Here is a 25239-nt window from a genome sequence, read left to right as displayed (position 1 = left end):
GAGGCAAAGTTTGTAAAACTGAATTGTGGGTGTGGTGAGGGGTGTATTTATAGGCATTTTAAGGTTTGGGAAACTTTGCCCCTCCTGGTAGGAATGTATATCCCATACGTCACTAGCTCATGGACTCTTGCTAATTACATGAAAGAAACATAATTTATGTAAGAACTTACCTGATAAATTCATTTCTTTCATATTAGCAAGAGTCCATGAGGCCCGCCCTTTTTTGTGGTGGTTTTGATTTTTTTGTATAAAGCACAATTATTCCAATTCCTTATTTTATATGCTTTCGCACTTTTTTCTTATCACCCCACTTCTTGGCTATTCGTTAAACTGAATTGTGGGTGTGGTGAGGGGTGTATTTATAGGCATTTTAAGGTTTGGGAAACTTTGCCCCTCCTGGTAGGAATGTATATCCCATACGTCACTAGCTCATGGACTCTTGCTAATATGAAAGAAATGAATTTATCAGGTAAGTTCTTACATAAATTATGTTTTTTATATTCCTGTGTTGTGTTTGGATTCTATCACATTTATATGAGATAAACTGAGGTGCACATATATAGAGGAACAAAGGACAGCAGGAGAGCACTTCCAATCTGGGTCTTTTATAACTGGGATTTAGAAAGTATTAGTTACAATAACATCTCTTTTGATGCTTCTATTTAGAGAGTTTGTCCTCTTTAGGATAATTGTAAAGAGGTTTGTGATACCTGATTTCAATAAAAACCTTTTTTCCACTTTCTAAACATGTGAAAGGTTTCTTCCCTTGTGAATCCTTTCATGAGTTTTCAGATGACTCTTTACTGTAAAACTTTTTCCACACCCTGTACATGTGAACGGCTTTTCTCCTGTGTGAATCCTTTCATGAGTTTTCAGACAATCCATTCGTGTAAAACTTTTTCCACACTCAGTACATGTGAAAGGCTTTTCCCCTGTGTGAATCCTTTCATGCTTTTTCAGGTCACTCTTTTGTGTAAAAAAAATGTCACACTCTGTACATGTGAAAGGCTTTCCTCCTGTGTGAATCCATTCATGCTTTTTCAGATGTCTCTTTTTTGTAAATCCTTTTCCACACTCTGTACATGTGAAAGGCTTTTCCCCTGTGTGACTCCTTTCATGACATTTCAGACTACTTATTTGTGCAAAACTTTTTCCACACTCTGTACATGTGAACGGCTTTTCCCCTGTGTGAATCCTTTCATGACTTTTCAGATTACTCTTGTGTGTAAAACTTTTTCCACACTCTGTACATGTGAAAGGTTTTTCCCCTGTGTGACTGCTTTCATGATATTTCAGATCACTCATTTGTGTAAAACTTTTTCCACACTCTGTACATGTGAAAGGCTTTTCTCCTGTGTGACTCCTTTCATGAGTTTTCAGATTACTCTTTTGTGCAAAACTTTTTCCACACTCTGTACATGTGAAAGGCTTTTCCCCTGTGTGAATCCTTTCATGGTTTTTCAGACTACTCTTTTCTGTAAAACGTTTTCCACACCCTGCACATGTGAACGGCTTTTCCCCTGTGTGAATCCTTTCATGACTTTTCAGATTACTCTTTTGTGTAAAACTTTTTCCACACTCTGTACATGTGAAAGGTTTTTCCCCTGTGTGACTGCTTTCATGATATTTCAGATCACTCTTTTGTGTAAAACTTTTTCCACACTCTGTACATGTGAAAGGCTTTTCTCCTGTGTGACTCCTTTCATGAGTTTTCAGATTACTCTTTTGTGCAAAACTTTTTCCACACTCTGTACATGTGAAAGGCTTTTCTCCTGTGTGAATATTTTCATGACTTTTCAGATGATCCATTCGTGTAAAACATTTGCTGCACTCAGTACATGTGTGTGGTTTCTCACCTGTGTGAATTTTGTGGTGCTCTAGTAGATGAGACTTGCATCTAAAGCTTTTCTCACATTCTATAGATTTGAAAGGTTTCTCCTTTGTATGAATCATTTGGCTAGACTGTAGACTTTTCCCTTCTTTACTATGTTTTGAAAACTCAGTAAATGTGTGTGGTTTATCCTCAGGGATAATCATTTCACTAGATAAGTCGTAAATCTTATCCTCTTGTTTAATGACTAAATTATTCTCTGTACATAGTGATTGCTGCCCAGTTACTGACGATTCACCATCTTCTTTTAATATCTTTTGTGATATCCCCAATGTTTGTGAATAGTCATAAGTGTCTAAGGTTTTTGGAGTTTGCGGTATCATTCTGATGCTTCCTGTAGTGAATGATGGATATGAACTATTCAAGTGTTTTTCTACATAAAAAGATAAGGAATAAAGAAATTTAAGAATGTTTATTCATTTATGATATATCCCATCTTAATAAAATAATATTTTATATACTAAAAAATGTCTTCCGTTTTGTATTCATTTATTTACCTGTAAATCACAAATTAAAAAAGGATGACATAGAATTTAAACATTACTACATCATAGTAAACTAAATTACTGAGTTGTGGGTGTTTCAAACATGGCAATAAGGTAGGCATAAGTGTAGTTATGGATGTTCCATGAGCGATGTCAGGGCAGAGGAAGATGGAGTTGCAGGTGTTCTGAGTAATAAACCAGGTCAGGGGGTGAGGTTAGGCAGTTGTTGGACATGATCTGTCTAAAAGGACAGAGGGGGGGTAGTATTTATTACCCTCCTCCTCAGCCCAATAGATGTTGCTCCTTCTTTATAACTGTCACTGACACAAATGTTCTTAAAGACCCAGATATAAATATAATAATTTATTTGTTTAATGAGTGATCTATTCTATTTTCCCAGTAATTAAAGTCAGTATAATATCTGTTTTACTCACCTAACACATATGAGTTCATGCTGATAACAGGCTCCAATGTCTGTGCTCAGGAAGAACGTTCCCTTATTCACTCCAGTTACATCAATACCTGATATCTCTCAGTGCTCTGGTCGTGTCTGTAAAAAGTATATTAAATGGTTTAGACAGATAATAATAATAAATAATGGTTCTGATTAACTGTACGTATGGTATAATTAAAGGCACACATAACAATTCATGTGAAACAGATTTGCTGAGTCAGCTGTTTAGGTTATTACACATGTGATGTTGATTCACAGCTATAATTTAGTACAGTTAGCTCTGTGGTTTTTACAGTTGTCCCTTAAATATAAATCTTCCCAGATCTTTACAACATTGGTAGAAAATATATTTAAGTGGGGCCATATCACAACTTTACAAATATATTATAATCTTTGTTTTTATCATTTATATGAAAAAATATTTTTTCCTGAAAGAAATGTTAAATATCATTTGTTTAAATATAAGTTAATTTGGATACTGCAGTATGGGTATTGTACTTCCTACTAATTCTCACTGTCAAACATTTTGTCATGTGCTCCGCCCCCAGTCCTTTAACTTCTCTTGGTCAATACTAAGCTGTCTTAAATCACACTGCAAGGGGTGTGGGAGATATAGGCACTAAAATGTTCATTTCAATTGTTATCTTGGCTAGAGTTAAGAAAAGGAAGACTTTGTGTTTACATAGAGTGATAATATAATGAGATATGTTATTTTGGCAAATTAAGGTCTACTGTTCTGTAGGCTCTGGAAGAATTAGAACAGTAGACCAGAAGCATTGCCCACAACCTCTGCCATTGCAAAACTCCTATGCTGCTCTTGCTGAATACACTTGTGATGAGGAGATTGCTGTTTCTGAGCCCTCTGAAGCTGTAACAGGTAATTTAAATCTATTGGCACCTGATTCTCCAGGTAACATAACACAGGAAAGAACTGCAGATGTGTTTTTGAGAAAAAGACTGTTAGTGGGTGACTCTATTTTGAGGAATGTGTATTTAGGTGAAAGTAAAGGAGAAACAAGGGAGGTTAGATGTCTTCTAGGAGCTACTGCTCACAGGGATAAGAATCGTATTTTGAGAATTGTTAAGGCAGCAGGAAAGGGAAGTGAGTTAGATGTGATTGTTCATTTAGGAACAAATGATCTGGCTAGTAATCATGTTGCTGCTGTTCTGAAAGAGTTTTGTGACCTAGGTAATCATTTAGAGACTGTGGCATCAACTCTATCATTTTCTGCTATTTTACCTGTGTATGACCAGGAAGCAGGAAAGATGGAGCGGATAACAACATTTAATTCTTGGTTAGATAAGTGGTGCAGGGAACGAGGATTTGGTTTTATTGGCCATTATAGCTCTGTTTGGATAGATACTAGGTTATTTAGGAGAGATGGCTTGCATTTGGATGCTAAAGGAACAGAGTATCTGGGAGAGGAGTTCAAATACTTTATTAGAAATAATTTAAACTAATAAAGGGGGGTAGCATTAATATATCCACCTGCCCCCCACAGCATGCCAAAACTGTTAGTCCAAGTAACAATTCTAGAAATTCTAGTAGAAAAATTCTTCGTGCCATGAGCACAAATGCTCGCAGCTTAGGAAATAAATTACCTGAACTCATTTCAATAATGACTAGGGACAACTTGGATTTAGTAGCTATAACAGAAACATGGTACAATGATTTGCATGACTGGGACATAGTCATACCTGGATACAGGTTATTTAAAAAGAACAGAGTAGGAAAGAAAGGTGGAGGAGTTGCTTTGTATGTAAATGAAAATATAAAGGTTACTGAAATTGTAGGAACAAATGATGAGGTGGAAAGTATTTGGGTGACTTTGGAAATTGGAGATAAAAATGTTTTTAGAATAGGGGTTGTATATAGGCCTCCATTGCAGGATGAAAAACTGGACAATCTGTTATTAGATGAAATAACAAAAATGACCATGAAGGGTAAGGTTATAGTACTGGGGGACTTTAATTTGCCAGATATAGACTGGAAGATTCCTTCTGCTAGATCGGCTAGAAGCAGGTATATTCTTGAATCTCTGCTAGGGGAATCACTTGAACAATTAGTCAAGGAACCAACTCGTAAGGAAGCTATATTAGATCTAATACTTACAAACAGTGATACAGTTTCAGATGTGTCTGTAGGTGAGAACTTAGGATCCAGTGATCATCAATCTGTTTGGTTTAGTATTCATGTTCAGGAACTGTCCACCCAGACTAAAACAAAAGTTTTAGACTTTAGGACGGCAGATTTTTCATTAATGGGAGAATACCTAAAAAACTATTTAAAGGGGAAAACTCTTATTACAGGGGTTCAAGAACAGTGGGAATTTGTGAAAGGTGCCATTTTAGATGCAACCGCACACTGTATTAGACATGTCTGTAAAAGTAAAAGAAAGCGGAAACCAATTTGGTTTTCCAAAGAAGTAGCACATGCTGTAAAGACAAAAAAGATAGCTTATAAAAATTACAGACACACACAAGCAGATGATGATATGAAAATATGGAGACTCCAACAAAAAAAGACTAAGCAGTTAATTAGGAAGGTTAAAGCTCATGCAGAAGAGAAGATAGCACAGTCAGTAAAACATGGGGACAAAACATTCTTTAGATATATCAGTGAAAGAAGAAAAAATAAGGTAGGAATAGTAAAATTGAAATCAGTTGATGGTAGAATAATAGAAGGTGATAAGCAGATTGCAGACTGTCTCAATGATTACTTCTGTTCTGTTTTCACTAAAGATTGTGAAGATACAATGTCTACATTAAGGGATGCTACGCAAAATAGAAACAAGCTTAACAGTAATCTTTTTACAGAGGATGAGGTTTTGTTAGCATTATCAAAAATAAATGTTACAAAGGCAGTGGGTCCTGATAATATTCATCCAAGGGTTTTAAAAGAACTTCGATCAGTGCTAACTGTCCCATTAACTGATCTGTTTAATCAGTCACTATTAACAGGAGCTGTCCCAGATGATTGGAGAATAGCAAATGTAATACCTCTTCATAAAAAGGGCAGTAGAGAAGAATCTGGCAACTACAGGCCAGTTAGTTTAACTTCAGTAGTAGGGAAATTAATGGAAAGCCTCTTAAAAGAAAGAATTATGACTTACATAAAGACAAACAATTTAGAGGACCAAAATCAGCATGGTTTTACTTCAGGGAGATCATGTCAGACTAATCTAATTGACTTCTTTGATTATGTAACAAAAGTATTAGACAAGGGAGGAGCAGTTGATGTAGCATATCTAGATTTCAGCAAAGCATTTGACACCGTCCCACACAATAAACTTATTCACAAACTATATCTCCTTGGTCTAGATTCAAAAATTGTAAACTGGGTGGAATGCTGGCTTAAGGACAGAAAACAAAGTGTCTTAGTAAATGGAGTTCATTCAGCAGAGGGGGCTGTTACTAGTGGTGTTCCTCAGGGGTCAGTTCTGGGGCCTGTTTTGTTTAACATATTTATCTGTGATATCAGCAAAGGGCTACAGGGGAAAGTATGTCTCTTTGCAGATGATACAAAAATTTGCAACAGAGTGGATGTTCCAGGGGGGGGTAGACAAAATGAGAAGTGATATACAACAATTGGAGGATTGGACAAACGACTGGGATCTAAAGTTTAACACAGCAAAGTGTAAAATAATGCATTTAGGGAAGAAAAATCCAAATGTTAATTACAGACTCAATGACACTTTACTGACTGTTACAGACGAGGAACAGGACTTGGGAATTATTATTTCAGATGATTTAAAACTTAGTAAACAATGTAGTAATGCAGCGAGTAAGGCTAGCAGAATGCTTGGATGTATTGGTAGAGGTATTTGCAGCAGAAATAGTAAGGTTCTTATGCCACTTTATAGATCATTAGTTAGGCCTCATCTTGAGTATTGTGTGCAGTTCTGGAGGCCATATCTTCAGAAGGATATTAACAAACTTGAATCTGTGCAAAGGAGGGCTACCAAAATGGTACATGGTCTAAAAAATAAAACTTACCAGGATAGGCTCAATGACCTAAATATGTATAGCTTAGAGGAGAGAAGGGAAAGAGGTGATATGATAGCAACTTTCAAGTACATTAAAGGGTTTAGTAAAACTGAGGCTGTGGGTATTTTACATAAAATTGAAAATTCAAGAACAAGGGGTCAAGAGCTCAAGCTAAAGGGTAGTAGATTCAGGAGTAATTTGAGGAAGCACTTCTTTACAGAAAGAGTGATTGATTTATGGAATAAACTTCCTCAAGAGGTAGTAGCAACAAACACTGTGGGGGACTTTAAAAATGCATGGGACAAGCATAGGGCTATCCTACGAACTAGATAAGTTTATACTGTTAGGTAAGGTCGGGCAGACTTGCTGGGCCTATGGCTCTTATCTGCCGTCAATATCTATGTTTCTATGTTTCTAAAAGGACCATAACACATAGAATTACAAAACCACAGGTGCATAATAAAAATACAATGCAATAAAACTTACTAATAATTTAAAAAGAGCAGTAGATTGTTTTCTGATAAATTTAGTTCTGCACCTGTACCATGTGACAGCTATCAGCCAATAACAGACTCATATTTTTATATAATGTGAACTAAATATTAAAAAGAAGTAAATTGGGAAGTTGTTTAAAATTATATGTTCTATTTAAATTTGGTGTTTCTTGTTCTTTTAAGTGAAAATCAAGTTTACATGACACTGTCCCTTTAAGCCTGTGATCATGTGACATAAACAGCAGCAGCTGAAGGTGCAGAATACACTTACTAAGGTCTTTACTAACAAGAAGAATCAGTCACAAATCAGTGGGATAAACATTCTGATGATAAACAGGTGCAGTTAATAGAAATAAGAAATGTATTAAAAAATAATCTCTGCTTAATCAGTCACTATTAACAGGAGCTGTTCAAGATGATTGGAGAATAGCAAATGTACCTCGTCATAAAAAGGGCAGTAGGGAAGAATCTGGTAACTACAGGACAGTTAGTTTAACTTCAGTAGTAGGGATATTAATGGAAAGTCACTTAAAATAAAGAATTATGACTTACATAAAGAAGACCAAAATCAACATGCTTTTACTTCAGGGAGATAATGTGATACTAATCTAATTGACTTATTTTGACTAGGTAACAACATAACCCCATTAGAAATAAAATAATATGCAGATCACAAGATATTTAACCTCTTAATGACCATCGCTATACCCTGTATGATACTGATCATTGTACGATGCTGCTGTCCTGGGCCTCTCTCTTCTGAGATCTCACTAAAAATAGTGAGATCTCGCTATTTCAGCATGAGTGGGGCAATGCAGAAATAGATGGGCAGAGTTACCAATGCAGAGAGAGTGGGATTTAATTAATATAAAAATTATAGCAAACTGGATACTGACAGACAGCTGCCAGTACCTAAGATGGTGGCTAATAGGCAGAGGGGGGAGGTTTAGAGAGCTATTGGGGGAATTTTACACTGCAGAAAATATATAAAAAATATTTTAAAAAATGCCTTATATTTTCATACTGGCAGACTTTCTGCCAGTACTTAAGATGGGGGTAACAATTGGGGGGGTAGGGAAGATAGCTGTTTGAGAGGGGTCGTGTAGGGATTAGTGGGTGGGAAGTATCAGGTGGGAGGGTAATATCTACACCAAAGCTAAAATGAACCTTACAATCTACCAAAATAACCCATTCACTGCTAGGAATAATAAAAGTGTGGTACGCAGCTGCAATTGGTCGGCCTTCTAATTACCAAAAAGCAATGGCAAAGCCATATGTGGCTGCTATTTCTGAAAAAAGGGGATCCCAGAGAAGCTTTTACAATCATTGTTGCCATTGTTGACACATATCTCGAAACAGAATGCACCTGTCATGGTTGATTATATATTTCCTACCTGTTCTATGTTAAATTTTGTATATATTGTGTATTAATATTGGTTTTGTATTTTATTGTACCCTATTATATCAATGTAATGTTTTGTGGACCCAGGACATACTTGAAAATGAGAGAAATCTCAATGTATTCTTCCTGGTAAAATATTTTATAAATAATAAATAATAATGATTGCACAAGCGATTTGTAAATAATTTCAATGAAAAACCTAAAGTTTGTGAAAAAGATAATTTTTTATTTGATCGCATTTGGCGGTGAAATGGTGGCATGAAATATACGAAAATGGGCCTAGATCAATACTTTAAGGCCCATTTATCAAGCTCTGTATGGCACTTGTGGGCCTGTGTTTCTGGCGAGTCTTCAGACTCGCCAGAAACAGCAGTTATGAAGCAGCGGTCTAAAGACCGCTGCTCCATAACCCTGTCCACCTTCTCTGAGCAGGCGGACAGGAATCACCACAATTCAACCCGATTGAGTCCGATCCCTGCTGTCGGCCCATTGGCCCCGAGTCTGCAGGAGGCGGCGTTGCACCAGCAGCTCTTGTGAGCTGCTGGTGCAATGCTGAATATGGAGAGCGTATTGCTCTCCGCATTCAGCGAGGTCTTGCGGACCTGAACCGCACTGTCGGATCAGGTACGCAAGACCTTTGATACATAGGCCCCTTTATGTTGTCTACTAAAAAAAAAATAGTTTTGATAGGTAAATAAAAAAAGGCTCTATTTCTGTTGAAATGTAGTGATGGCAAAAAATGCTAAAAATGCACTGGTCTTTTCGGGAAGTTTTTGTCTGAAATGCCCGGTCCTTAAGTATTTGTGATTAGACTGATACAACAGGGCCAGTTGATATTTGTTACTGAATTAAATAGCAGCTTCAAAATAATTTTAAATGAAAATGGTTTACCTAGGCTCTAAAGTTAATTATAAACCTGTAGGGAAATACAGGATTCTGGTTGGCTGATACTTAAGAATCTATTGTTCATTGGATAACAGGAACTACGCCCACACATGTATTATTGGACAGACCTCCTCAAGCTTGAAAAAGGAAATTTATGCTTACCTGATAAATTGATTTCTTCTACGATACGACGAGTCCACGGATTTCATCCTTACTTGTGGGATATTATCCTCCTGCTAACAGGAAGTGGCAAAGAGCACCACAGCAGAGCTGTATATATAGCTCCTCCCTTCCCCTCCACCTCCAGTCATTCGACCAAAGGTTATAGGAAGAGAAAGGAAAAGCTAAAAGGTGCAGAGGTGACTGAAGTTGTAAATAATACAAAACATAATCCGTCTTAAATTGACAGGGAGGGCCGTGGACTCATCATATCATAGAAGAAATCAATTTATCAGGTAAGCATAAATTTCCTTTTCTTCTACAAGATATGACGAGTCCACGGATTTCATCCTTACTTGTGGGATACAATACCAAAGCAACAGGACACGGATGAAAGGGAGGGACAAGACAGAGACCTAAACGGAAGGCACCACTGCTTGAAGAACTTTCCTCCCAAAAACAGCCTCAGAAGAAGCAAAAGTATCAAATTTGGAAAATTTGGAAAAAGTATGAAGGGATGACCAAGTCGCAGCCTTACAAATCTGATCAACAGAAGCATCGTTTTTAGCCACAGCCCTAGTAGAATGAGCCGTAATTCTTTCAGGAAGCTGCTGTCCAGCAGTCTCATATGCCAGGCAGATGATACTTCTCGGCCAAAAAGAAAGAGAGGTAGCTGTAGCTTTCTGACCCCTATGCTTTCTAGAATAAACTATGAACAAAGAAGATGATTGACGGAAATTCTTAGTTGCCTGTAAGTAGAACTTTAAGGCACGGACCACGTCCAAGTTATGTAACAGACGCTCCTTCTTGGAAGAAGGATTAGGACACAATGAAGGAACAATAATTTCCTGATTAATATTCTTATTCGAAACAACCTTAGGAAGGAACCCAGGTTTGGTACGTAAAACCACCTTATCAGAATAAAATATGAGATAAGGCGAATCACACTGTAACGCTGAAAGATCAGAAACTCTTCGAGCAGAAGAAATAGCAACCGAAAACAGAACTTTCCAAGATAATAATATTATATCTATGGAATGCAAAGGTTCAAATGGAACCCCTTGAAGAACTCTAAGAACTAGATTCAAACTCCAGGGAGGAGTAATTGGTCTAAATACAGGCTTAATTCTGGTTAGAGCCTGAAAAAAAGACTGAACATCTGGCACATCTGCCAAAAGTTTGTGAAACAAAATTGACAACGCAGAAATTTGTCCCTTTAAGGAACTAGCTTATGATAGATCTTTCTAGTGACAGGCTTTCTAGCCTGTATCAAAGTACTGATAACAGAATCAGAGAATCCTCTCTTCGATAAAACCAAGCGTTCAATCTCCACGCAGTCAGCTGCAGAGAAATTAGATTTGGATGTTGGAAAGGACCTTGAATGAGAAGGTCCTGTCTCAAAGGAAGTTTCCACGGTGGTAGCGAAGACATGTCCACTAGATCCACATACCAAGTCCTGCGTGGCCACGCAGGCGCTATCAGGATCACTGACGCTAGGCTGAACGACCAAGGCATCTATCAGTTCGGCCTGGGGATCCCTCGACCTGGATCCATATCTTGGAAGCTTGGCATTCTGTCGAGATGCCATCAGATCCAATTCCGGTTTGCCCCATCGGAGAATCAATGAGGCAAATACCTCCGGGTGGAGTTCCCACTCCCCCGGATGAAAAGTCTGTCGACTTAGAAAATCCGCTTCCCAGTTTTCTACTCCTGGAATGTGGATTGCTGACAGATGACAAGAGTGGGCCTCCGCCCAACGGATTATCTTGGATACCTCTCTCATCCCTAAGGAACTCCTTGTTCCCCCCTGATGATTGATATAGGCCACAGTCGAGATGTTGTCCGACTGGAATCTGATGAATTTGGCCGAAGCCAACTGAGGCCATGCCTGAAGTGCATTGAATATTGCTCTCAATTCCAGAATATTGATTGGAAGTAGAGACTCCACCTGAGTCCAAACACCCTGAGCCTTCAGGGAATTCCAGACTGCACCCCAGCCCAGAAGGCTGGCGTCCATTGTCACTATCACCCATGAGGGTCTGCGAAAGCAAGTCCCCTGGGACAGATGATCCAGCGACAACCACCAAAGAAGAGAGTCTCTGGTTTCTTGATCCAAATTTATCTGAGGAGATAAGTCTGCATAATCCTCATTCCACTGTCCGAGCATGCATAGCTGCAGCGGTCTGAGATGAAAGCAAGCAAACGGAATGATGTCCATTGCTGCTACCATTAATCCAATTATCTCCATACACTGAGCCACTGATGGCCGAGCAATAGACTGAAGTGCTCGGCAAGAATTTAGAATCTTTGATTTCCTAACCTCAGTCAGAAATATTTTCATGGCTACCGAGTCTATCAGAGTTCCCAGGAAAGGAACCCTTGTCTGTGGAACAAGTGAACTTTTCTCTATGTTCACCTTCCAACCGTGAGTTCTCAGAAAAGACAGAACTGTTTCCGTGTGAGATTTTGTCAGATGATATGTTGACCCCTGGATCAGAATATCGTCCAGATAAGGCACCACTGCTATGCCTTGCGGTCTGAGAAGCGCCAAAAGGGACCCTAGAACCTTTGTGAAGATTCTGGGTGCTGTGGCCAACCCGAAGGGAAGAGCCACAAACTGATGATGATCCTTGTGGATAGGAATATGAAGGTAAGCATCCTTCAAGTCCACGGTAGTCATATATTGACCCTCCTGGATCATTGGTAAAATTGTTCGAATTGTCTTCATCTTGAATGATGGAACCCTGAGAAACTTGTTTAGACACTTGAGGTCTAAGATGGGTCTGAAAGTTCCCTCTTTTTTGGGAACCACAAATAGGTTTGAGTAGAACCCCTGTCCCTGTTCCAATTTTAGAACTGGACAAATTTCTCCCATGGTAAAAAGGTCTTTTACACAGTGTAAGAACGCCTCTCTTTTTATCTGGTTTGCAGATAATCTTGAAAGATGAAATCTCCCTCTTGGGAGAAAGTCCTTGAATTCCAGCTGATAACCGTGGATCACTATTTATAGTGCCCAGGGGTCCTGAACATCTCTTGCCCAAGCCTGAGCAAAGAAAGAGAGTCTGCCCCCTACTAGATCCGGTCCCGGATCGGGGGCCGCCCCTTCATGCTGTCTTAGTAGCAGCAGCTTCTTGGATTGTTTACCTTTATTCCAGTTCTGGTTGGGACTCCAGACTGACTTAGATTTGGTAAAATTCCCTTCCTGCTTTGTGGAGGAAGAGGAAGCTGAGGGTCCTCCTTTAAAGTTCCGAAAGGAACGAAAATTATTTTGTTTACCCCTCATCTTAACAGACTTATCCTGAGGTAGGGCATGGCCTTTACCTCCTGTAATGTCAGAAATTATTTCCTTCAATTCCGACCCAAAAAGGGTCTTACCTTTAAAAGGAATAACTAAATGCTTAGTCTTTGAAGAGACATCAGCAAACCAAGATTTGAGCCACAACGCTCTACGTGCTAAAATAGCATTCTTTGCCGCTAATTTAGCAATTTGAAAAGCGGCATCAGTAATAAAAAGAATTAGCTAGCTTGAGAGCCTTAATTCTATCTAAGATGTCATCTACTGGAGTCTCAACCTTAAGAGCCCCTCTTCTAGAGCCTCAAACCAAAAAGCTGCTGCAGTAGTTACAGGAACAATGCAAGCCGTAGGTTGTAAAAGAAACCCCTGATTAATAAATCATTTCTTTAGTAGACCCTCTAATTTCTTATCCATAGGGTCTTTGAAAGCACAACTGTCCTCAATGGGTATAGTTGTACGCTTAGCTAGGGTAGATATAGCCCCCTCTACCTTAGTGACCGTTTGCCATGAGTCCCAAATGGTGTCTGAAATGGGAAACATTTTCTTAAAATTAGGAGGGGGAGAAAACGGTATACCTGGTCTATCCCATTGCTTTTATTAAAATTTCCAACATCAGTGTAAGTAGGTACTTCTAGATATTTATCCATTTTACACAATTTCTCTGGAGGAATTACAATAGGGTCACAATCATCCAGAGTAGCTAAAACCTCCCGAAGTAACAAGCAGAGGTGTTCAAGCTTAAATTTAAAGGACATAGCGTCCGAATCTGTCTGAGGTAAAACATTCCCTGAATCAGATATTTCACCCTCAGACAGCAATTCCCTGATCCCCAACTCAGAGCATTGTAATTTTGTAATTAGTCACTGTATTACTTTTTGTATTTAAAAGAAGCCCCCATCAGACATGTAACATTTATTTCTATACATATAAATATATACTTATATACATATACACAAAACATATTACTCTGTCATTTCTTTAATATAAATCCATACTTTGCAAAAGCCTAAAATATAAGATTTTACCAGAATTTCTAAAATAACAGACCTGCAGTTTTGTGGGTTTGCTATAACTTGCATCATCTTGCATTTTTTTAAAATAAGAAAATAGTAAAAAAAAAAAAAACATATAAAGGGCTCAATGATATAATCTAAAAAAGGGGCAGTCCCTGCGAGTGGCGAGATGGTTCCTATTAAAAGTAATGAAGCTCGCTGGATAGGGAAACTTTGTTCCTTAGTGTGAAGTTAGCAGGGAGCAGGGGGAGCACTTTAAAATTAAAATCCTGCTTTCTGCATACAGCATCTTACATTCGCCTATATTTGCGTATATATGTGTTTTTCTATAAGGATTATAAGGAAATTGAGAGATTTTAGAAAAGCTCGCCACCTTTTAGTTGGATCGAAAAAACTGTGAGATCTGCAGTGCGAAAATCTTTATAGAATTAAGCTGGGATTAGACATTTTCATATACGCCCATTGAACGCCCATGTTACGAAAAAACAACAATTACGCTTTGTATTTTGTATTTATAAGTTCAAATTTCGGTGTGATTTTTGCACATCCAGTGTACTACAATTACTATTTACACTGTGCATGTTTAATTTGATTTATTCCTGTGTAAATTATATACTAATTTAACTTTTTTGTTAACATACGGTTTTTGGTGAAGAATTTTGTTACGATTTTTGATGCACCTTAACAATATAATTTTCCCTTGCTTATTTTTGTGAGAATGGTTCAAATATTTGTTTTGTATAATGTTTAAAATACTTATTTTGTTGTGCACATTTGATATGAAAATGCAGTATATGCCCCTTAGTGAGACACCCTGTTTTCAGGGTAAAAAGTGTCTTTAGGTCATTCCACCAGGGAAATAGAAGGACTGGCGATAATTCTTTAATAATCTCGCCAGCGCAGAGAGCTTTCAATCATCCAGCCCACAGTGTTAAATGCCGGTAAAGCTGCACATATTTAAATAAAAAGGGTCAGCTTTAAATTTTTTGTTTATAAATATTAGATAGTCAAATTTCGCAAGTTTACTTATTAATATAGTCACAATGAGCCTTAGCCCTTATTAACAATTACACAAATATTTGTCATAGTGTAGGTAAATTATTTATGGTAATTATATAACTACTGGAATAATCCTAAGCAATATGACAAGACAAAGGGACAGGGATAACGATTTAAATATAGGTGTTTTGTAAAGTATTTAAAGGGACATTATACACTGCAAATAATAAATGCCCAATCATTTGTATGTTAAATGTGAAAGTGCTTGCACTGTGTCCAATCTCTAACATCTGCTTGTATATATATTTTTTAAAGTAAAGTTTCCGATTAAGAAGGCACTTTCCAAACCCTTGATTTCTGTAAGAATACGCTCATATTATTTCTCTCGATGTTACTAGCTCAAGTGCACATGCGCAGGATTGCCAGTGATGTAAGATCACTTTGTAGCCTCTAGTAATAACCCTTCATGTCTGTACAGCGCATTGCATAGGCTTACAAAAGTTCTGCAGCACATTTGCTCTCTAGTACCTTGCAGTAATGCTGTGGCAGATGGAGATTCACAAAATCCGATATTCCCAGAGACCGGCAATGTGTGCACTATGTATTAGTGGGGCATCACCTACGGCACAGTTTAGATGAGGAGTCGGACTATGATTTACATTCTGTGTGCTCCTTGCACAGACCTGACCCTGTATTAGTGTACAGCATGGTGTAACCACATCACCCACTTGCACATCATTTCTCCGGTATGTGGGATCTCGCAAGTCACAATGCTGTACACTGATACAGGGGCAGGTCTGTGCGAGGAGCACACAGAATGTAAATCATAGTCAGACTGCAAAGTACTAGGGAGCAAATGTGCTGCAGAACTTTTGTAAGCAATGCACTGTACAGAAATGTGAGGGCTGCAGGCACCTGGGGCAGTAGGCGATGTGTGGACTGTGTTACACGCAGTTAGTGCAGAAATAGATGTGTGCACTGTGCTATGAGCTTTAGCATCTCAGGGTAATCTAAACATTGTGCAATGGCCTGCAGAACTTAGCCAGGAGCATATCTGTGCAAGATAACCCACAGAAACAGTAAGACTGGGAAGTTAGCCACATAATTGCTATGGTGTAGATTTGCATATGGCCTATGATTGGAGGGTGGGCGTGCTAGCCTCAAACACAGCTCAGCCTCCAGTCCTCAGGACCCTTAACAGGAAACATATTCATTATAAAGCCGGACAGATAGCTCATCGTGCTAATGCACTGTTACAGAGATCTGTGGCAACCCAAGGGTTGCAGGTTCGATCCCGGCAAAGTCCACTCAGCCTTTCATCTTTCTGAGGTTGGTAAAATGAGTACTATTAAGTTGGGTAATAATACCTGTTATCAGTGCCGCGAGTCGATTAAGTTCGAGGTTGTGCGCTATACAAGTATTAAATTATTATTATATCTTTACTAGAGCACAGTTGAACTAATCAGCTGATGGGTGAGCTAATTATTTCACCTGTGCTCTAGTTAAGATATAATGAATATGTGGCCTGTTAGGGGTCCTAATGACTGGGTTTGGGAAACACTGAGAAGGGGAAATAGAAAGGTAAAATTTACCAAATGTTTTTTTTTTTCTCCATATTTCTATATAGGACTAATATCATTAAAATATAACCTCTGTTTAATCAGTCACTATTAACAGGAGCTGTTCCAAATGATTGGAGAATAGCAAATGTAGTACCTCTTCATAAAAGGGCAGTAGGGAAGAATCTGGTAACTACAGGCTAGTTAGTTTAGCTTCAGTAGTAGGGATATTAATGGAAAGTTTCTTAAAATAAAGAATTATGACTTACCTAAAGACAAACAATTTAGAGGACCAAAATCAACATGCTTTTACTTCAGGGAGATAATGCCAGGCTAATCTAATTGACTTATTTTGACTATGTAACAAAAGTATTAGACCAGGGTTGAGCAGTTGATGTAGCATATCTAGATTTCAGCAAAGCACTTGACACCATCCCACACAACAAACTAATTCACAAACTGTATCTCCTTTGTCTAGACTCAAAAATTGTGAAGTAGGTAGAATGCTGGCTTAAAGAGACAGTCTAGTCAAAATTAAACTTTCATGATTCAGATAGGGCATGTCATTTTAAACAACTTACCAATTTACTTCTATTATCTAATTTGCTCAATTCTTTAGATATCCTTTGTTGAAGAAATAGCAATGCACATGTGTGAGCCAATCACACAAGACCTCTATGTGCAGCAACCAATAAGCAGCTACTGAGCATATCTAGATATGCTTTTCAGCAAGTGATATCAAGAGAATGAAGCAAATTAGATAATAGAAGTAAATTAGAAAGTTTTTAAAAATGACATGCTCTTTCTAAATCATAAAAGAAAAAATGTGGGTTTCATGTCCCTTTAATGATAGAAAACAGAGTGCCTTAGTAAATTGAGTACATACAGCAGAGGGGCTGTTACTAGTGGTGTTCCCCAGGCGTCAGTTCTGGAGTGTGTTTTGGTTAATATATTATTATTATTTTTTATTATTGAGGTGAAATTTAGCATAACAATCATGCACATACACATGGGTGTCCGTAGAATTTTTTCCAGGGGGGGGGGGACAATAATTAAAAATATCAGTGTCAACGTGTGCAACAAGAGAAAGCTGCTTGTTGTACACATGAGAGACAAATACACATTGGCTCATTGGTAACAAAATAGTGACTTGTGTGTGCATAGGCAGCATGTGTATTAATGTTTTAATTTACTTATAAGACAGTGCTTGCTCTGGCAGGTGCTGTCAATTATTTGCAATTTAGAAAGATGGAATTATCTCTATTGTAATTGGGGACTGATAGAGGAGTCATGTAAAATGGGTTGTGGGATCATATAAGTACTTAGGGACTGCATTCTGGTCACTGAGCTCTAGGTTGCTCACTCCAGCTGTACACAGATCTGCATGATGCTGCAGATACACACATGAAACAACCCCCCCCCCATGCATACACACATGAAACAACACCCCCCCCCCCATGCATACACACATGAAACAACACCCCCCATGCATACAGACATGAAACAACACCCCCCCATGCATACACACATGAAACAACCCCCCCCATGCATACACACATGAAACAACCCCCCCCATGCATACACACATGAAACAACACCCCCCCATGCATACACACATGAAACAACACACCCCCCCATGCATACACACATGAAACAACACCCCCCCCATGCATACACACATGAAACAACACCCCCCCCCATGCATACACACATGAAACAACACCCCCCATGCATACACACATGAAACAACCCCCCCCATGCATACACACATGAAACACCCCCCCATGAATACACACATGAAACAACCCCCCCATGCATACACACATGAAACAACACACCCCCATGCATACACACATGAAACAACACCCCCCCCATGCATACACACATGAAACAACACCCCCCCATGCATACACACATGAAACAACACCCCCCATGCATACACACATGAAACAACACCCCCCCATGCATACACACATGAAACAACACCCCCCCATGCATACACACATGAAACAACACCCCCCCCCCCCATGCATACACACATGAAACAACACCCCCCCCCATGCATACACACATGAAACAACCCCCCCCCCATGCATACACACATGAAACAACAACCCCATGCATACACACATGAAACAACAACCCCATGCATACACACATGAAACAACAACCCCATGCATACACACATGAAACAACACCCCCCCCATGCATACACACATGAAACAACACCCCCCCATGCATACACACATGAAACAACACCCCCCCCATGCATACACACATGAAACAACACACCCCCCATGCATACACACATGAAACAACACCCCCCATGCATGCACACATGAAACAACACCCCCCCATGCATGCACACATGAAACAACACCCCCCCATGCATGCACACATGAAACAACACCCCCCCATGCATGCACACATGAAACAACACCCCCCCATGCATGCACACATGAAACAACACCCCCCCATGCATACACACATGAAACAACACCCCCCCATGCATACACACATGAAACAACACCCCCCATGCATACACACATGAAACAACCCCCCCCCATGCATACACACATGAAACAACCCCCCCCCATGCATACACACATGAAACAACACCCCCCCATGCATACACACATGAAACAACACCTCCCCATGCATACTCACATGAAACAACACACCCCCATGCATACACACATGAAACAACACCCCCCATGCATACACACATGAAACAACACCCCCCCCCATGCATACACACATGAAACAACACCCCCCCATGCATACTCACATGAAACAACACCCCCCCATGCATACACACATGAAACAACACCCCCCCATGCATACACACATGAAACAACACACCCCCATGCATACACACATGAAACAACACCCCCCCATGCATACACACATGAAACAACACCCCCCCATGCATACACACATGAAACAACACCCCCCATGCATACACACATGAAACAACACCCCCCCATGCATGCACACATGAAACAACACCCCCCATGCATACACACATGAAACAACACACCCCCATGCATACACACATGAAACAACACCCCCCCATGCATACACACATGAAACAACACCCCCCCATGCATACACACATGAAACAACACCCCCCCCATGCATACACACATGAAACAACACCCCCCCCCCATGCATACACACATGAAACAACACCCCCAATGAATACACACATGAAACAACACACCCCCATGCATACACACATGAAACAACACCCCCCCATGCATACACACATGAAACAACACCCCCCCCCCCATGCATACACACATGAAACAACACCCCCATGCATACACACATGAAACAACACCCCCCCCATGCATACACACATGAAACAACAACCCCCCATGCATACACACATGAAACAACACCCCCCCATGCATGCACACATGAAACACCCCCCCCATGCATACACACATGAAACAACACCCCCCATGCATACACACATGAAACAACACCCCCCCATGCATACACACATGAAACAACACCCCCCCCATGCATACACACATGAAACAACACCCCCCCATGCATACACACATGAAACAACACCCCCCCCATGCATACACACATGAAACAACACCCCCCATGCATACACACATGAAACAACACACCCCCATGCATACACACATGAAACAACACACCCCCATGCATACACACATGAAACACACCCCCATGCATACACACATGAAACAACACCCCCCCATGCATACACACATGAAACAACACCCCCATGCATACACACATGAAACAACACCCCCCCATGCATACACACATGAAACAACACCCCCCCATGCATACACACATGAAACAACACCCCCCCCATGCATACACACATGAAACAACACCCCCCCATGCATACACACATGAAACAACACCCCCCCCCCCCATGCATACACACATGAAACAACACCCCCCCCATGCATACACACATGAAACAAAAACACACACACACCTGCATACACACATTAAATAACACACCCCTGAATAAACTCATGAAACAAAACACACACACCTGCATACACACATTAAATAACACACACACACCTGCATACACACATTAAATAACACACACACCACTGCATAAACTCATGGAGCAACACACACCTGCATACACACATTAAATAACACACACACACCTGCTTACACTAATGGAACAACACACACCCCTGCATACACACATGAAACAGCCCAAACACCCCTGCTTACACACATGAACCAGCATAGCCAATACACACATGAAAAAACACATACCACTGCATACACACATGAAACAGCACACCCCATACTCACATGAAACAACACACACACCTGCATACACACATAACACATACACACATGAAACAGCACACCCCATACACACATGAAACAACACAGACCTTTGCATACACACATGAAACAGCACACCCCATACACACATAAAACAACACACACACACACCTGCATACACACATTAAATAACACACACACCGTTGCATAAACTCATGGAGCAACACACACCTGCATACACACATTAAATAACACACACACACCTGCTTACACTAATGGAACAACACACACCCCTGCATACACACATGAAACAGTACAAACACCCCTGCTTACACACATGAACCAGCACAGCCAATACACACATGAAACAGCACACCCCATACTCACATGAAACACACACACCTGCATACACACATAACACATACACACATGAAACAGCACACCCCATACACACATGAAACAACACAGACCTTTGCATACACACATGAAACAGCACACCCCATACCCACATACAACACACCCTATACACACATAAAACAACACACTCACACCTGCATACACACTTCAAACAACACACAGACCTTTGCATACACACCTAAAACACACACACCCCACTCACATGAAAAAACACACACACCCCTGCATACACACATGAAACAACACACGCATAGCCGTGCATTCACACATGAAACAACACACACACCCCAGCATACACACATGAAACAACAAACACACACAACTGCATACACACATGAAACAACACACAGACCTTTGCATACACACATGAAACACACCCCTTACTCACATGAAACAACACACTGCATATTTACATGAAACAACACACCCCATACTTACATAAAACACACACACACACAACTGCATACACACATGAAACACACAGACCTTTGCATACACACATGAAACAACACACACACAGCCCTGCATACAAACATGAAACAACACAATCCATACACACATAAAACAACATACACCTCTGCTTACACACATGAAACAACACACACACAGCCCTGTATACACACATGAAAAAACACACCCCATACTCACATGAAACAACACACACACACACAACTGCATACACACATAAAACAACACACACCTCTGCTTACACACATGAACCAGAACACCTGAAACAAAACACTAAACATACCTATAGACATGTGCAATATATATATATATACACACACGTGAACATACAGTATATACACACATACACATGCTCATGAACATATATACACACATACACATGCTCATGAACATATATACACACATACACATGCTCATGAACATATATACACACATACACATGCTCATGAACATATATACACACATACACATGCTCATGAACATATATACACACATACACATGAACATATATACACACACATACACATGCTCATGAACATATATACACACATACACATGCTCATGAACATATATACACACATACACATGCTCATGAACATATATACACACATACACATGCTCATGAACATATATACACACATACACATGCTCATGAACATATATACACACATACACATGCTCATGAACATATATACACACATACACATGCTCATGAACATATATCTATGCAAACACACAACACAAAGTACTATTATTCACTAATATTTATGTTGCTTCATTTTATTTAATACAAATATTTGGGAAATCTGCTTAATTTAGAGCCTGTTTGTATGTCTGCGTGATTCCTATCACATACCCAGTGTAAATGCTGAGCAGAATTATAAAAATGATCAGCCAGTTTTGCATATATTTAGAAAGCACAGAACTGCCATAACTTACCAACAGCTGCCCAGCTACAAGTAATAGAGGAGGGTGTCTGACACTACAGCATCTGCTTATCTTTTCTCACACATCAGGAACTTTAGCCAGCTCAGTGGAGGAACTCATTTACTGAATTTCCTGTCAAGCCTCCAGATCTCCACCCACAGCAGTCAGGAATGTAACCTGATTAGAGATGGGAAGTTCGATTCATTTAGATGAATCGGTTCATTTCGGACGGTTCGTTAAAGTGAACCGGTTCATGAACCGATTCATCAGTTCACCTACTGGACATGTGACACAGAGCTGCAGAGCCAGATTCCTGCCTGCTGACTCGCAAATCCGATTCCTCCTGAATCGTTTAAATGCATGACTCCTGAGTCACTATGTATATGTAACAATCTGACTCCTCCTGAATCCTGGACTCCACTGAACACGCAGCATTGAAGCACTTAGTCTGAAGTTTAATTTTGTTTTTAAACCATACAGCGTGGGGCTGTGTAAACAATAATAAACATATAGAAGACTGGTAATGTTATTCAGGCAGGCCGGTAACATTACCAGTCTTTTATATGTTTATTATTGTTTACACAGCCCCACGCTGTATGGTATACAAAATAAACTTCAGACTAAGTGCTTCAGGCACTGTTATGAATAGCAAGCACTGGGGAGAGGGAGGGTAAAACCATTATTATATTTTAATTATTGTTTAAACAGCCCCGCACTGTTATGTTATAAATGGCAAGCACTGGGAAGGGAGAGGGAGGGTAAATAGCAAAAGTATTTATGTACAGCAGCATACCTTGATCAGTTCAGTTGGAATAAAAGTGGCTCCTGTAAGCGGTGCAAAGCGTAGCTGGAGGGAGCTTTGACCGCGGAGCAAAATGAAGGCTGGGCTAGGTGGGGAGGAAGTGGAGGAGGAGCCGCGAGGTGTTATAGCCTGGTGGCTGAGCGGGAAAGCCAGCAGTTGTTATTCAGAAAAGTGAAGGAAGTATCTCTGTGCAGCTGGTGGCTTTCTCGCTCAGCCTGCGTCATGGCTGATGTAGAGGAGCTTTTGCATCGCTTGAAGGAGGCTGCAAAGGAACGGGGACCTACCTGGCTGGAAGAACAGGTCCGATCGTTGCTGGGTGTTCCGGTTCCTTCTGGAGTGGCGACGGAGCGTTCGGCTCCCCGGAAGAAGTCCACCAGGCAATCCAGGCCTCCGACGAGACTCAGCCCTGAAGTCAGCAAGAGGGCGGTGAGCGGCAGAAGATCCGGTCCGGTGTCCGGTAAGCGAGGGGCGGATGCAGCGGTGAGCGTGGCTACGGGGGCTGAGGCGGGCCCGGCGGTGACGTCATCCCAGCGTGTGAGCGGCAAAGAGCCGGAGGTGAAGGCCTCCCCTGCCCAGGCCATTAAAGTTAGAGGTATGGGTAAGGTGGCCCACGGCCTTGTCGGGCCTGATCAGAGGGGGGAGGGGATTGCTGAAAGGGACCCATATGCTGGGCGGAGTAGTCCGCTTGTTTCTTTTGGTGGGGTAGTGGGTAATAGCGAGAGTGATGAGGAGGGATGTGCCGCAGTGGGAGATTTAGTTGGTGCCCCCTTTGTAGAGCAGGATAGTGGGTCCGGTGGTAGGCAGCCTGTTCCCATTAGTTTTAACAAGTCTGGTGGGGGTGAACCCAGTGTTTTTAGTGCTTCCCACGGGCTTGTGGATTTGGACTATGGGTCTGGGGAGGATTATGAGGAGTTGGAGCTTGGCCCTGGGGAAGTTGAATTATTTTTGGATTCCTCAGAGGAAGATTTTGTTCCTCAATCTCCTGGGGTTTTTAGTGAGAAGGTTAGCCGTTTTGGGGGGTCAGCTGAGGTTCCATCTGTTGGGCGGGGGGTGGTTTTTGCCCGCCAGTCTCCCGTGGGTTTGGTTTCTTCCAGGGCTAGGGAGGTGGTTGGGTCAGGTGTCTCACATGTTAGTTTTTCTATTTCAGAGCCTAGCACCTCTGGACAACGGCCAGGGCCTCAGCCTGGTCCATCTACAAGGGCAGATGTATCTGACGGCCGGGAAGTGGATTTCTCTGGCTTGCACGGCTCCTGGACGGAGTCTATTCGTCTGGAGCCTGATGATGGTACGCAACAGGAGTTGCAGCCTGTTGGCAGTAGACAGGTGAGGAGTGGGGTCCAGGGCGGGGTATCAACTGTGGTCAGTGAACGGAGTGGAGCCAGGGTGTATACGGCAGCCACTCAGGGTGGGAGGGGGGTTAGGGGTCGGCCGAATAGGCCTGTAGGATACGGACCTGTCCCTAGAGAGGGGTCTAGACGACGGCCTGTGGTGGAGGTAGCTTGGCCTGGGGGTGAGGGTGGGGGAGCTCCCAAGAGGGGTAGGGGAGCAAGTACGGCTAGGAGTACCAGCCGGCAGAGAGGGGGACGGGGTGGTAGAGTTTTTCCTCCCCTGGTTTTAGGCTCACAGTCTACTATTTTTCAGGAGCAAACACGGCAGCTGGAACGGCACGGACGGCCGGCTGCCACGTCCCCGGGAGGTCGGCG

At 40.9% G+C, this 25239-nt stretch overlaps 1 pseudogene; it reads right to left on the bottom strand.

Moving 5' to 3' along the window:
- Positions 1-324: 324 nt before the first annotated feature.
- LOC128643471 (gastrula zinc finger protein XlCGF26.1-like) overlaps positions 325-25239 on the bottom strand; it is a 44453-nt pseudogene continuing 19538 nt past the window's right edge.

Source organism: Bombina bombina, unplaced genomic scaffold (assembly GCF_027579735.1).
Source record: "Bombina bombina isolate aBomBom1 unplaced genomic scaffold, aBomBom1.pri scaffold_559, whole genome shotgun sequence".
NCBI classification, from domain to species: Eukaryota; Metazoa; Chordata; class Amphibia; order Anura; family Bombinatoridae; genus Bombina; species Bombina bombina.
Note: the sequence above shows the minus strand (reverse complement) of the source record. Positions and strands in the feature narration are given on the sequence as shown.